This window comes from Vulpes lagopus, chromosome 7 (genome assembly GCF_018345385.1).
Source record: "Vulpes lagopus strain Blue_001 chromosome 7, ASM1834538v1, whole genome shotgun sequence".
Classification (NCBI taxonomy): Eukaryota; Metazoa; Chordata; class Mammalia; order Carnivora; family Canidae; genus Vulpes; species Vulpes lagopus.
This window is the reverse complement of record NC_054830.1, coordinates 14302599-14317624: the sequence shown is the minus strand read 5'-3', so window position 1 is coordinate 14317624 and position 15026 is coordinate 14302599. Positions and strand designations below refer to the sequence as shown.

The window sequence follows — 15026 nt, the reverse complement described above, 5'->3', positions numbered from 1 at the left end:
GTCACTCTTTCAAAGGCTTCTCACAGGTGGACACTGCAACCTCCAATGGCCACGGTGCCTGGCCTTTGGATTCTGGGGAGGCTGAAGGTAGTGAGAAGTGAGGAAAGGGGACAAGAACAGATGAAGCCCCAGACTTGGGATCATTTGACCTCACTCAATAGACATCCTACTGGGGGATGCCTGGGTGGCTCAGCGGTTTAGCGACTGCCTTCGGCCCAGGGTGTGATCCTGCAGTCTCGGGATCGAGTCCCGCATCGGGCTCCCTTCAGGGAGCCTGCTTCTCCCTCTGCCTGTCTGTCTGTCTCTCTCTCTGTGTGTCTCTCATGCATAAATAAATAAAACCTTAAAAAAAAAATAGACATCCTATTGGTAGGAGGACATGGGAAACTGGGGCACTGAAAGATTATCTCCCCACTCCCCAAAGTTGCACCACACCAAGCAACTTTGCACTACAAACATACATATATGTGCACCCACACTCATGCATACTCATGGACACATGCACCCACACATACATGCACTCACACATGTGCAGTTTTTATTCCCTCCTCCCATTCCAAATCTTGCCCAATTATCTCAGAAAACGTCTTTCTTTGTTCAATTCTGAACAAAACATCAGTTCTTGTGGGTGATCAGTGTCCATTTAATTCCTGATCCACCTGTCTCAAAAAGTAAAACCTTGAAGTATGAAAATGAGATTAGACACAGGGACCAAAATCTCCAACTTCTAAAGCACATGAAGAAACCCAGAGCCCTACAGCGCCTCACATGGATCCCCCCATACACCTCAGCCACTTTAGCTCACATATCCCCAAGCCCTGTCCAAGACAAATGATTTCACACTTGGTTGGAGTAGCAGAACATATTCAAATCACCAGCACTGCAACCATGTTCATTTCTACTTTGTGCATACAGTAAGTTAAGCTTCCAGAGAAGGCAGAGAACTAAACACTCTTTACTGCTGTTTATAGGAGTAATGCCTGAACCCAAAAGGGAACTTCTACACGATAAAGAGCCTGGTCAGTTACTAACCACCTAGGACATCTCATATCCTAGTTTATAGCCTGTGTGGCCCAGTAGGATGTGGATGCTAATAGGCTCCTAACAAATACGGTTACTAGGGACACCTGGGTGGTTCAGCAGTTGAGTATGTGCCTTCAGCTCCAGGGCATGATCCTGAAGTCCTGGGATCAAGTCCCCCATCAGGCTCTCAGCATGGAGCCTGCTTCTCCCTCTGCCTATGCATATGTCTATGTCTCTCTCTCTCCTCTCTCATAAATAAATAAGTAAAATCTTAAAAAAAAAAAAAATACAGATACAGCACCAGACAGTGACCTCTTCAAGGGATCAGTGACCCAGTGGTGCCTGCTCTGTGGAGGATAGGAAGAATAGCTCAGGGTCCCTACCTTCATGGGAGCACAGACCTTGCAAAGGCTGTGAAATCTATGTACTAATCTCCTTTTTACTAAAAGTCAACACCAGAAAAGAGTTCACCATGCTGGTGGAAGGGAAGAATCTACAAATGCTTCATTAGAGCTAGGCTTCCAAGGCAAAATCTGGACTTGTAAAGATAGAGGAGGAAGGGAAAAAATACTAGAAAAGACAGAGTGGCAGAAATAAACAGGTGCGTGAAAACCCATCTCCAAAGGAAAGTAAACAAAAGCAAATAAAAGAAGATCAAAACTTTCAACAATTGTTTTTTAAATGGGATGAAATTGTGTAGAAGGAATCCTGTTACAGAGACCGCTTCTATTCAGTATGAGAGGCTCTCAGTGACGACAGGGCCTCCCCTGGACTTCCCTGGGCACCAGGTACCCTTTAAGAATCCAGGGGCTGGGGCTGGGGTGGAGGTCAGGACCAGCCATCAGCCTATGAGAGTGAGGAACTGTACGGGCTGGAACCTGTAACTGGGTCCTGAAGGACAGGGTGGAAGGAAGCCCTAAGAGCTGTGAAACGGCAGAGTATGTTCCAAAGACACATACACACAACATAAAGTGCCTCCAGTCATTCCATCAAACAAGTCAATCTGAGCACCAAGAACTGAGCACTCTTCAGGGAACCACTCTGCCCCTAGTCCCTACAAGTGCTCTCTATCTAACCTTTTTGGGAAAAGACATCATTTATAAATGCAGTGCTCAGCTTGGACCAAGAGTGAAAAGGGAAGGTTAAAGTTCAGGAGCATCTCAGTCTCCTCCTAACAAGACACTTAAAACATCCCAGGTGTGCCCACACAATGTGCTCCCTCTGAAATGCTAATGATCCATCAAATATAAGCCCATTACCACCAAGAGGGTGGGGGTCATCCGAGAGAGGCCACAACAAATGCTTCTATCTATCTAGTCACCTTCAGTCCTTGGTTCAAGAACCATCCAGAGAAACAAGTTTTTAAGACTGAAAAGTTTAAAAAGAATTGGCACCTCTGGTTTTCACATTTACAAATAAACACACATTTATAATCTGATTTTTTTAGGTGGAAAATTTGTAAATGATGTCTCTGAATTAATGTTTGGGAATATATTTAACAAAGTTAATCCGGACAGCAGAAACTTTAACACACTTAAGTGGTGACCATCAACAATATACAGACAAAACCTTAATGGTCTTCAGATTCCTAAACACAAATCCCATACAGACAGCACAGTAAAGAACACAGCACTGGTAGTAGCTCACTCCAGCAGAGCGTGTGGGAACAAAGCAGGCTTTGGGACAAAACCTCCAGAAAAAAGATGGTCACAAGGGTGCTGACAGTTCACCAGGCTGCTCAAACTTGCCCCAGGGATGTACAGGGCCAAGTCTGGGATGTCGGGTCCCCAGACTCCAACCTCCTTCCCTGGAGTCATGGGAGAACAGGGGAGGTGGCGGCTCAGGTACTGAAAAAGCACAGGTCCTATCCTAGGAAGACAGTATAGGGAATATATTTTTATCTTCCCTCAGACACAGCCAATCTCCTGCAAACTTCTGAAAATGGAATAATGTGGATTATACAGATCTGTACCCAAGCCCCATGCTTTGGCTTCTGAGCACCCTTTCCCAGAAGAAAGCCCATCTTTATCTCTTGCCATAGCACACAGAAGAAAAGTACACTTAAACACTGATCACATGTTAAGAGGGGGAGAACTGGTAGCAAGTGTCTTTAAAACTACAGTAGCGGGATCCCTGGGTGGCGCAGCGGTTTAGCGCCTGCCTTTGGCCCAGGGCGCGATCCTGGAGACCCGGGATCGAATCCCACGTCGGGCTCCCGGTGCATGGAGCCTGCTTCTCCTCTGTCTGTGTCTCTACCTCTCTCTCTCTCTCTCTCTCTCTCTCTGTGACTATCATAAATAAATAAAATTAAAAAAAAAAAAAAAAAAACTACAGTAGCTTGTCCAGGCTCATACTGGAGATAAGACTTGGCTTTTGTGTTTGTTCTCAAAGTACCCAGTGAACACCCAACACCACCCACCTGGATGTGGCCCCACAAGGGCGTCTGAACGGCCAGCAGCCAGGGCCATTGGGCCAAAGCCCAACTCTGCAGTCAGAGAGAAATAGATGCTGTTAGAGAAACACACAACACAGAAACAAAGGTACTGCCTATGAAGGGCAATCTGAGCAATATTAAATGTCTACAGGGAAACAGTAACGAGGAGTCCCCCTGGTGGGGATGTCACTCTGAGGGCTAGTTGGCTACATTTGCATCCCATGGGAAAGGAACAGCCCTCTGTTCCTTCCCAGCTGCCTCCTGGGCCATGTGCCTTCATGGCCTACAAAGGGTTACACCTGCCATTTCATGCCATCTGCAATGTGCCCATGGGGTGTCACATCACAAAATGGGATGCCTTAACCCTTTCAGTGCCAACTCCCTCAGGGCCAAGATACAGCTCTAACCACTAGCTCCATTGAGGCCGTGGCTGGCAATGGCAGGGAGGTTTTGGCACAGACAATTGTAGGAAGGACCAAAAGAGTCACCTCTGTTCCTAGGAGGAGAAAGGAGTAAACAGTGGGGGAACCAAGCGTGCCTCTTATGTCATTTTCATCAGGGTGCCCAGCAATATGGTAACACCTGGAGGCCTTTCCTGGGCTTCGCTTGTTAAGCTCCTCCCTGTACATACTCCGTGGTATCACAGCACCGTGGCAAATGCCCCAGGAGGATCAGAGCCAGCAGAGAAATTTAGTTGGTCCTAAATGTAAGGACCAACTAACTACTACTTTTAGGACCAACTAAGTTTCTGGTCTCAATAAAGCCCATGGGACTAAGAAATAATTCCTATCAACGAAAAGTTCTCTCAGCACTTTCTAAACAGCTGTAAGAGAGGCAACAAATCCCACTTGTGGAGCCTCTACCCTGTGAGTGGAAATGTACTCCCTTGGGTAGGGAGTTGTTCAGATACCTACAACAATCTCTGGGAACAGCAGAGTTGGGTTTGAGGATATCCCATTAAGTGGTCCTTTTGTAAAAGATACTATTTAAGGGGATCCCTGGGTGGCTCAGTGCTTTAGCTCCTGCCTTCGGCCCAAGGCGTGATCCCAGTGTCCCGGGATCGTGTCCCACATCGGGCTCCCTGCATGGAGCTTCCTTCTCCCTCTGCCTGTGTCTCTGCCTCTCATAAATAAATGAATAATAAAAAAAAAATTTTTTTTTTAAAAGATACTATTCAAAGTAAAAGCAAGGCCCTCACCACAGCCTTGAGGTCAGGTCAGCCTCTCTGAACTTGTCTCCTGCTATTCTGTACCACCCCACCCTGACCCCATACTATTATGCCATACTGACATTCTGGCTTTCCTCTGACAGTCAACCTCACTCCCACCCCAGGGCCTTTGCACTTCTTGCTCTCTCTGCCTACAAGGCTCTTCCCCCACCCTCCGCCCCCCCTCTGGGAACTACCCTCTTTTTTAGCTCTCAGCTGAGACACAAAAATGATATCTATCTCCCTCTGTGGACTTCTAACCTCTTTCCCAGTTCATCACCACTTAATATTCTATTTAAGTGTCTCTCTGTGTATCCTCCTAACCCCATCTCCCATAAGACAGGGAACACCTCTTTGTTCAGTGCTACCATCCTAGAGCCCAGGACAGAATAAATGCTCAATATAAATCTGTTAAACATACAAGAAAAAAATATTTTCAGAATTCCCAGCTATCACTCCCACTGCCTAGTTAAATAAACCAAAATGTCTTCATGCCAATAAAAAGGATAAAGATCAAAAACAAAACTTTTACCTTTTAACAAAAATTAACTCAAAATAGGTCAAAGACCTAACTATTAAAAGCTAAACCTATAAAACTCAGGAAAAAACGGAAGGGTAAATCATGACCTTGGGTTTGGCAACAGATTCTTAAATGTGAAATCAAAAGTACGGGATCCCTGGGTGGCGCAGTGGTTTGGCGCCTGCCTTTGGCCCAGGGCGCGATCCTGGAGACCCGGGATCGAGTCCCACGTCGGGCTCCCGGTGCATGGAGCCTGCTTCTTCCTCCGCCTGTGTCTCTGCCTCTCTCTCTCTCTCTGTGACTATCATAAATAAATAAAAATTAAAAAAAAAAAAAAGTACAATATCAACAGAAGAAAAAAAAAAAGACCAACTGGACTTCATCAAAATTAAAATCTAATGTGCATAGGAATGTGGGGGGCAGGGTCTCGCTGGCTCAGTCAGGAGTGTGGAATCTCAATCTCAGGACTGTAACTTTGAGCCCCACATTTGGTATAGAGATTACTTAAAATCTTGAAGGGGGTGGGATGGGGAAGGAGCCTGCTTCTCCCTCTGCCTGTGTCTCTGCCTCTCTCTCTCTCTCTCTGCGACTATCATAAATAAATAATAATAAAAAAAAATTTAAAAAAAAAAAAAAAAAAAAGAGATTACTTAAAATCTTGAAGGGGGTGGGATGGGGAAGGAAACAACCCACAAAATGGGAGAAAATATAAGCAAATCATATATCTGATAAAAGTCTAATGTATAGAATATATAAAGAACTCTTATAATTAAAAAAGAAATCCAATTCAAAAACAGGCTAAGGATTCAAATAGACATTTCTCCAAAGAAGATATACAAATGGCCAGGGCAGCCCGGGTGGCTCAGCGGTTTAGCACTGCCTTCAGACCAGGGTGTGATTCCGGAGACCCAGGATCGAGTCCCATGCCAGGCTCCCTGCGTGGAGCCTGCTTCTCCCTCTGCCTGTGTCTCTGCCCCTCTCTGTGTCTCTCATGAATAAATAAAGTCTTAAAAAAAAAAAAAAGGGCAATAGACATATGAAAAGATGTTCAACATTTGTCATCAGATAAATGCAAATCAAAACCACAATTAGATACTATCCCATACCCACTAGGATGGTTATAATAAAAAACAGAAAAAGAAAAGTGTTGTCAAGGATGTGGAGAAACTAGAAGTTTCATACATTGTTGACAGGAACATAAAATGTTGCAGTGATGTGGGTAACAGTCTTGACAGTCTCTTAAAAGTTAAATACTGCATTACCATATGACCTAGCAATTCTACTGCTAGGTATATAAGAGATGTGAAAACATATTCACACAAAAACTTACATACAAATGTTAAAAGCAGCACTATTCACAATAGTTAACAAATAGAATCAACCCAAATGCCCATCAACATCCATGGGCTGTGATACATTCCATACAATGAAATATTATTCGCTCATAAAAAGAAATGAAGTTCTGATTCATGTCACAATGTGGATGAAAAGTGAAAATACTGTGTTGAATGAGAGCAGCCAGATAAAAAGGCCACATAGAATAAAAAAAGATCCCATTTATATGAAATGCCCAGAACAGGCAAGTCCATGGAGACATAAAGTAGATGAGTGGTTGCCAGGGCCCTGAAGGGCACAGAGGTAGAGTGGGGAGTGACCGCTAATGGGTACAGATTCTTTTGAGGATAAAAGCATTCCAGAATTTGACAGAAATGGTTATCATACAATATTGTGAGTGTATTAAATGCCACTGCAACTGTACACTTTGAAATGGTTAAACTAGTGAATTTTAGGTTCTGTAAATCAACCATACAGTTCTCAGTGTCTTAAGTCACAACAAACCCACCACACAGGTGGGAACTAAACTGCCTCCAAGCAAAAGAGCTAATGCCTGGAAGCAAGGCCATGTGGGCAAAGATCAATTTAGCAATGGGGAGTCAAGGCAAAGAGAGCAAGGCCTCAGACAATTGGGGTTACACAAACTAACACCAGCAGAACATGATTTAAGTCAAGTTCATTACAGGCTTCACACTGCCTAAAACCAAAACACCACACACTATGGTTTTAGATTAACACACTCCCAGGAATGTGCCACCTGCCTCAGTCTTACAGGTGTTTTACTCATTTATTCATCCAAATTAACTGCCTGGTTTCTACCAGGAACCAGGGGCTGACTGGTCCAACATGGACACTCCCGGGGGGTTCCAATGACGGGCCTCCTTCCAGGAAACCCTGGGAAGATACACAAGGAGGAGGGTGGGTGGACAGTGGACACAGAGTGAGGTCCCTTCCACTCTGAGAGTTGCAGTGATCCCAGGATCAAATCATCTACTTTATCCGCTCCTGATTGCCTATGGCTGCTTTGGACAGATGAGGGGAGATTGGTTTCTAATCAAAAATATATCATGTCACAAAACAAAGTATAGGATATCATAGTCAAAGTATTGAGGTAAAGAAGCACATGTAGTGATAAAATGAGAGCTCCAAGTACTGGGAAGGGAAGCCAGAGGTTCAGGGAAAGGAAAGTGCACCATCAGCATTACAGTGCATCAGGTAGAAACCAGAATGCCTGATTCGCCTCAGTTTCCTTACCTGTGAAATGGGAATAGCACCCAGGCTATCACTAATGCTCTCTGAAGGCTCCATGAAAGGTAGCTGTATTATTACAGAAAGGTTATAATCAGGTTATTCCACCTGACAGGCCTCCAGCCACAGACCCTCACAACAATTCCAGCATCGCTGCTGAAGGTTTTCTGTTTGAATTTAACCAAAAGAGGCCACCACCCTCACTTTTATAAACTGCTCTTTCTCTTTGGTGACATATGCCACAAAGCTCCCTGAGTGAATGCCTAGGTTAAGCCCATTTTTCAAATTTTTCATCATGGAAAACTGCAAACATACCCACAGAAGTAGCAAGAGCGTGACTCATAGTGCGCATGCACTATCCAGGCTCTAGGTCTTCCACACTTAGCCTTCCCCACACTCTATAACCTCATGTGAAGCAATTTCTACACAGCATTCATTTTATGAACGACCTGGTCAGTATTTATCTCTACAGCACGAACAAGTAACAATCTCATGAGCTAACTTCCAATAATTTAACAAAAAGCATTTCTCAATCTCCATCAGTCATGCTCAGTTGAAATCTATAGGTACCCACCAACCTTTCCTTTCAACCATACATTTATTTATCCTGTTTCCCACCGTCGGATTTGCTGATGGCATCCCTGTGGTATAATGCAACATGCCCATAATTTACTATCAACTAGATTTTGAGGCCCAACCAAGCACACATCATTCCTAAAGCACACACACCCTTCCTGGGAACAGGCAGCCACTGAGGATGTGTCTGAAAACTTCTTTTCTTTTTTTTTTAAGATTTATTTATTCATGAGAGACAGAGAGAGGCAGTGATATAGGCAGAGAGAGAAGCAGGCTCCCCACAGGGAACCTAATGTGGGACTTGGTCCCAGGACCCAGGGATCACCACCTGAGCGAAAGAGAGATGCTCAACCACTAAGCCACCCAGGAAGCCCAGGTGTCTGAAAATTTATAAGCTTATAATCCCATCTTTTTAAAGATTTTATTTATTTATTCATGAGACACACACACACAGAGGCAGAGACACAGGCCGAAGGAGAAGCAGGCTGCATATGCAGGGAGCCTGATGTGGGACTTGATCCTGGGACTCCAGGATCACGCCCTGGGCCAAAGTCAGGCACTAGACCGCTGAGCCACCCAGGAATTCCCAATCCCATCATTTCAATTAGCCAGAATGTGTTAATAGTTGCACTATCCACTAGTCACATGTGGCTATTTAAATAGGCTAAAATTAAAATGAAAATTTGACTTCTTTGAACTATTCCAGGTGCCACAATGGACAGTGAGGGTACAGAGAGTTCTAGGAAGTTCTGTAGAGCAGCACTGACCTGTGAGGGGAACTTGTTCTCACCCACTATTTTGTTCCTCAAGAATTCAGTCCATAGAAAAGAGAAAGGATAAATGCTAATTTCTCTCCCTCTATTAGTTTCTGAAATAAACTGGTTCCCTAGCACCTTCCAAAGGGGACCAGTGAGTTTCTTCCTCTCCTGTGAGCACCAACATAAATAAACCTGTGGATTTATTTTATTAACACATCTGATGCTCCAACTCAGTAATCCATTCTTATGGGACACCTGTCCCATCCTTGGTAGTCTTATACAATCAGGATATTTCCAATGTAAATTCAGAATTAAAACATTTTAACTTAAGTGCTTTGATTTTATACTTGTATTTTTCTTTGGTACTGAAAATTCTGGTTCTTATAGACAATAGTTACTTGTTTTCTCCTATAATACAGTTGTCCCCACTTATCCACCATTTCAGTTACCTGCGACCAATCACGGTCCAGGAGTGGATGATCCTCTGGCGTACCATTAGAAGTCAATAGTAGCTTAATGCTATGTCACAATGTCTACATCATTCACCTCACTTCATCCCCTCTCACATAGGCATTTTATCATCTCACATCATCCCAAGAAGGGTGAGTACAGTACTAAGATATTTTGAGAGAGAGACACCACATTCCACAACTTTTATTTCAGTATACCCATAATAGTTCTATTATTAGTTATTGTTGTCAATTTCTTACTGTCCCTAACTTATATATTAAATTTTATCATAAGTATATATGTATAGGAAAATTTATAGTATATACAGGGTTTGACACTCTCTGCATTTTCAAGCATCCCATCAAGGATGGTCCTGGAAAATATCCTTGTAGGGAAGGGGGCACTACTGTATATAACACTAAGACTATTGGTATTATTAACCTAAAACCAAAAAGAATTCCTAAAATAGTTAATGATTTTTTAAAAGAAGCTTTTACCCTTATGGCATATCACACTAAAACGCTTATAGTCTAACTACAATGTTTAAAAAGTCTAGGGAGATCCCTGGGTGGCTCAGCGGTTCAGCACCTGCCTTTGGCCCGGGGCGTGATCCTGGAGTCCTGGGATCGAGTCCCGCATTAGGCTCCTGGCAGGGAGCCTGCTTCTCCCTCTGCCTCTGTCTCTATCTATAGCCATCATGAATAAATAAATAAAATCTTAAAAAAAAAAAAAAAAAGTCTAGCAAAGGAAATCCTCTCTCAGAGGTCAAGTCACCAATTTAAGTCACAACTGACATACACCTAGATTCATATTAATTTCCTTTTGCTTTTTAGGGGCTGCTTCTCTTCCCCTCCTCATAACATGCGCCATACTTTTGTTTATAATTATGTAAAACACCCATCTGGTACTACATAGAAAAGAAAGCCAGAGACATCTTCTGGTAACCTTGTCCCCTCTCAGCCCTCCTCCCAGAAATGACTATGTTCATTTATGGTTTAGATTTCCCATATTTAAAAATAAAATATAAGCAAACACACACACACATACATCCATAGCCCCCCACCTTCTCTTGGATAGGTAAATGTGCTACATACATCTCTTCATCCTCCACCTTGTTTTCTCTACTTACTTCACCCTAGAAATCCTGTCACCATGACACAAGGACATCCTCCTTCCTTCCTTCAGGGGCTTGATGCCACCCCACCAGGGGATCCACCCCCATTGTCTCCAACCCCAACTGACAAACATCTAAGTCATTTCCAGTTTTGCTACTTCAGAATGTTGTAATGAACATCCTTGTCACAATTCTTAATTTTGACACTGTATCTTTGTGATACATTTCTAGAACTGGAATTTCTAGAGCAAAGGGTTAGCAAACCTGAGGAGTTGTGAACCTCTAAAAAAGCAACATATGGCAGTGCCTGATTTCCACCAACAGATTGGTATTCACCTCGGGGAAAAAGGTCAGAAATGTTGTCTTGAGGAAGCTCTAAAGAACATTATTCTTAATATCAGAAAGACATGAGCATCTTCCATAGCTTGGTTACGGCTATCTGCATTCATGGTCTTTGTGAACTGTTTTTCTATAAGCCATACTCATTTTTAATCCTTAACACCCAACATAAGGCTAGTCATTCAGTACATGAGCAGTGTGCTCAACAAACAGAGCTCCTGACAAGCAAAACTTGAAGGGTGGATGCTACATCCAAATCCATTAGCCTAAGCAGGCAGTCTGACCCAAGGCGTGCACACATGCAACTGCGTACAAGGTGGGGCATTGTGTGGGGGCTGTGTGTATACCTCAGGGCTCCCTGGGAGCCTGCCCTCCTCCTCATCTGTGCCTACTGAGTCCTGAGTGGCAGGAATGGGGAGACCCTAGCTGATCACAAGCCATGATTTAACTGAAAAGTGGGTGTGAGGTGGTATTAACCAGAGAAAACCCAAAATCAATCAATTTGCCGAGGTGACTTATATCCCACAACAAAAAATATAAGCTGGGGGAATCCCTGGGTGGCTCAGTGGTTTAGCGCCTGCCTTGGGCTCAGGGCGCGATGCTGGATTCCCAGGATCGAGTCCCATGTCGGGCTCCCTGTGGGAGCCTGCTTCTCCCTCTGCCTGTATCTCCGCCTCTCTCTCTCTGTGTCTCTCATGAATAAATAAAATCTTTAAAAAGATAAAAAAGATAAAAGAAGATAAAACGATTTTAAAAATTTAAAAATCTGGGATCCCTGGGTGGCGCAGCGGTTTGGCGCCTGCCTTTGGCCCAGGGCGCGATCCTGGAGACCCGGGATCGAATCCCACGTCGGGCTCCCGGTGCATGGAGCCTGCTTCTCCCTCTGCCTATGTCTCTGCCTCTCTCTCTCTCTCTCTCTGTGACTATCATAAATAAATAAAAAAAAAAATTAAAAAAAAAAAATTTTAAAATCTTTTAAAAAGTATAAGCTGACATATTTATAAATCTTAAGAAATAATTATTCAAGAGTGTTTTTGCCTGTCTGACATTAGCCATCACATGCCATAACTGTTCATAGACTGTCCCTTTCCCATCAAGCGTCTCCATGCACTGGATGGGGAGAGGCAGGGCCAGAAAGAATACCTAGGATGACTTCCAGGAGTTTAAATTCCCAAACCAACTGCTTCTAATGCTATGGGAAGCAGATTTCTTTCTTTCTTTCCTTTTCTTTTCTTTTCTTTCTTTTCATTTCTTTCTTTTCTTTCTTTTTCTTTCTCTTTCTTTCCTTTTTTTCCATTCATTCATTCATTCATTCATTAAGTACTTACTACTTCTGAGTTAACCAAGGACCAGAAAGAGGCAGGAGTACCTACCCTAGGACCTCAGAGAACCCTAAGCCAGCCCACTGCCTTCAGAAAATGACCTGAGCTATAGGACAAGGGCAATCACTAACTCCAGTGGGCTGGCCTTCAAGTGAGACCTTTTTCAGATGTAAAGTTCTTTGATTTTTTTTTTAAAGATTTATTTATTTATGATAGAGAGAGAGAGAGAAAGAGAGAGAGGCAGAGACACAGGAGGAGGGAGAAGCAGGCTCCACGCAGGGAGCCCAACGAGGGACTCGATCCCAGGACTCCAGGATCGTGCCCTGGGCCAAAGGCAGGCACTAAACCGCTGAGCCACCCAGGGATCCCCAAGTTCTTTGATTTTTAAACACTAATGTCTAAAGGTAGCCTGTCAATACCCAAGTGCCAGGCCCACTCTGGGATGTCCCACTATGCCACCAGCACCAGGTAACAAGCCACCAGAACCAGGTAACAAGTATCATCAACACTGATCATCCTCAACTAGCTCTAAAAAACCAGCACAGATTTTAGGTCACTTCTGTCTCCAGAAAACCCTGGGAGCCTCAGGCAGTGCTGGGGAATATAGAATGGTGCAGGTGTCATGACAACAGTCTGTCAGGTCCTCAAAAAGTTTAACCGTTACCATATGACCCAGCAATTCCACTCCTAGGTATATACTCAAAGGAATCAAAAACATCCACACAAATTGTATACACAAATGTTTATAACAGCACTATTCACAATTGCCAAAAAGTAGAAACAGCCCAAATTTATCCCAGATGAATAAGTGGTCCTTCCATGTAACGGAATTACTACTCAGCCATAAAAGAGCATGAAGCAATGAATCATGCTACAACGTGGACGAACCTCAAAAACTACAACGAGAGAAGCCAGACACACAAGGTTATATATCGTGTGACTCGGTTGATAGGAAATGTTCAGAACAGGCAAATGCATAGAGACACAAAGCAGATTAGAGGGAGAGGGAGGATAAGGAGTGACAGCTAATGAGGATGGAGTTTCTTTTTGTGGTGTAAGTGTTCTGGAACTAGATAGAGGTGATGGTTGCACAACTTTTATATATACAAAAAAACAAAATCACTAAATTATATACTATAAATGTGTGAACAGTATGGTAAACAAATTATATCTTGAGTGTTTAAAAAAATTTTTTAAAGCACTGGGAAAGCATTCTGGAAATATTTTCCCACTACCAGGATACTTGACCATGTTCATGGGTTTTGGTTTTTGTTTTGTTTTTTTGCTATATGTAAATAAGAGCCATAAACCAATCCCAACTCTCGCCAAGAAGCAGGTGAATCGGGCAGCCTGGGTGGCTCAGCGGTTTAGTGCTGCCTTCAGCCCAGGGTGTGATCCTGGAGACTCAGGATCGAGTCCCACGTCCTTGCAAGGAGCCTGCTTCTCCCTCTGCTTCTTCTCTCTCTCTCCTCTCTGTGTTTCTCATGAATAAATAAATAAAATCCTAAAAAAAAAAAAAGGGCAGGTGAATCCAGGTGTGACTGGTTCTCACCCTATGCAGCTTTGGCGCTGTTATAGGGGCGTACACTCTCCTCAGCAAGTCACCAGCTGGCTGGCCTATAAGAGGAAGCAGCTGACCAACAGAGGAGGTCTCCAAGCTGCCTTCTAGGTTCTAACTCTCAGTTCTACATTATTCTCCAGATAGACAGTCCTGGGCCAAAATGTGACTGGCCAGACAACAATCCCACCCAGGTGTCAAGATCTGTCCTGCTGGGTTCTGACAGCCCTTGAGAGTCAACTTGAGAGCCCTAAGGAGGGGGTGAGACCAGCTCAGTTTCTTCACAGGCGTGCTTAAGTAGGGGTGAGCAGTTCCAAGCACCAGTGCAGGGGCCTGTGCCACTGACAGTGGTCAGGGAAAAATTCTATCATTTTGGTCACTGTTGGGAAATCACAAAAATGGCCTGAGGGCAAAGGCCACCTGACCAGGATTATCCTCTACTCCTGATACTCCCAGGAAGGTTTATTCCATTCAGGCCTGGGCTTTTCAAGTGAACCCTGAGACACAAAGGGAGAGCAAATGGCCTCCCTGGAAGCAACAGGCAGGGCCTGGGTGATCCCATGGTGACAGCCCAGTACACAGTCCTAGAGGGACTTGCCTCCCTCCATTTCCTCTAGGAGGTGGCTATAAGCATCTGAAGCAGTGCTTAGTTTCTTTCTTTTCTTTCTTTCTTTCTTTCCTTTCTTTCCTTTCTTTCCTTTCTTTCTTTTTCTTTCTTTCTTTTCTTTCAAGATTTCATTTTATTTATTCATGAGAGACACAGAGAGACAGAGAGAAAGAGACACAGGCAGAGGGAGAAGCAGGCACCATGCAGAGAGCCTGATGTGGGGATGTGGGACTCCAGGATCATGCCCTGGGCCGAAGGCAGGTGCCAAACCGTTAGAGCCACCCAGGGATCCCCACAGTGCTTAGTTTCAAATGTCCATGGAGCTGAATGAGGCTTGCTGGGCAAGTTAAGAGTCTTCCTTCCACAGATAGCGGATCCCAAACACTCACATGGCTTCTGTGTATGGGTGGCTGGTCCTACCAGCTGGCCATGGCGGCAGCTACGTCAAAGGCAACTTGTGTCAACGTGCTGACCAACCTGAAGGACAGAAAAAGAATTACTGAGTTTCCAAGGCAAGTTTCTGAAATATATGGAC

At 44.0% G+C, this 15026-nt stretch overlaps 1 protein-coding gene across 7 annotated transcripts in view; it reads right to left on the bottom strand.

The window, feature by feature from the left end:
* GATAD2A (GATA zinc finger domain containing 2A) overlaps positions 1-15026 on the bottom strand; it is a 110405-nt gene that overhangs the window by 54219 nt on the left and 41160 nt on the right. For 6 of the 7 annotated variants that reach the window (XM_041761800.1, XM_041761802.1, XM_041761795.1 and 3 more), the window contains exon 2: positions 14881-14968. The gene's annotated coding sequence lies outside the window, so the exon portion shown is untranslated. Of the gene's footprint in view, positions 1-3442; positions 3461-14880; positions 14969-15026 lie in introns of those variants that run through there. The other variant, XM_041761799.1, reaches the window with a different exon arrangement.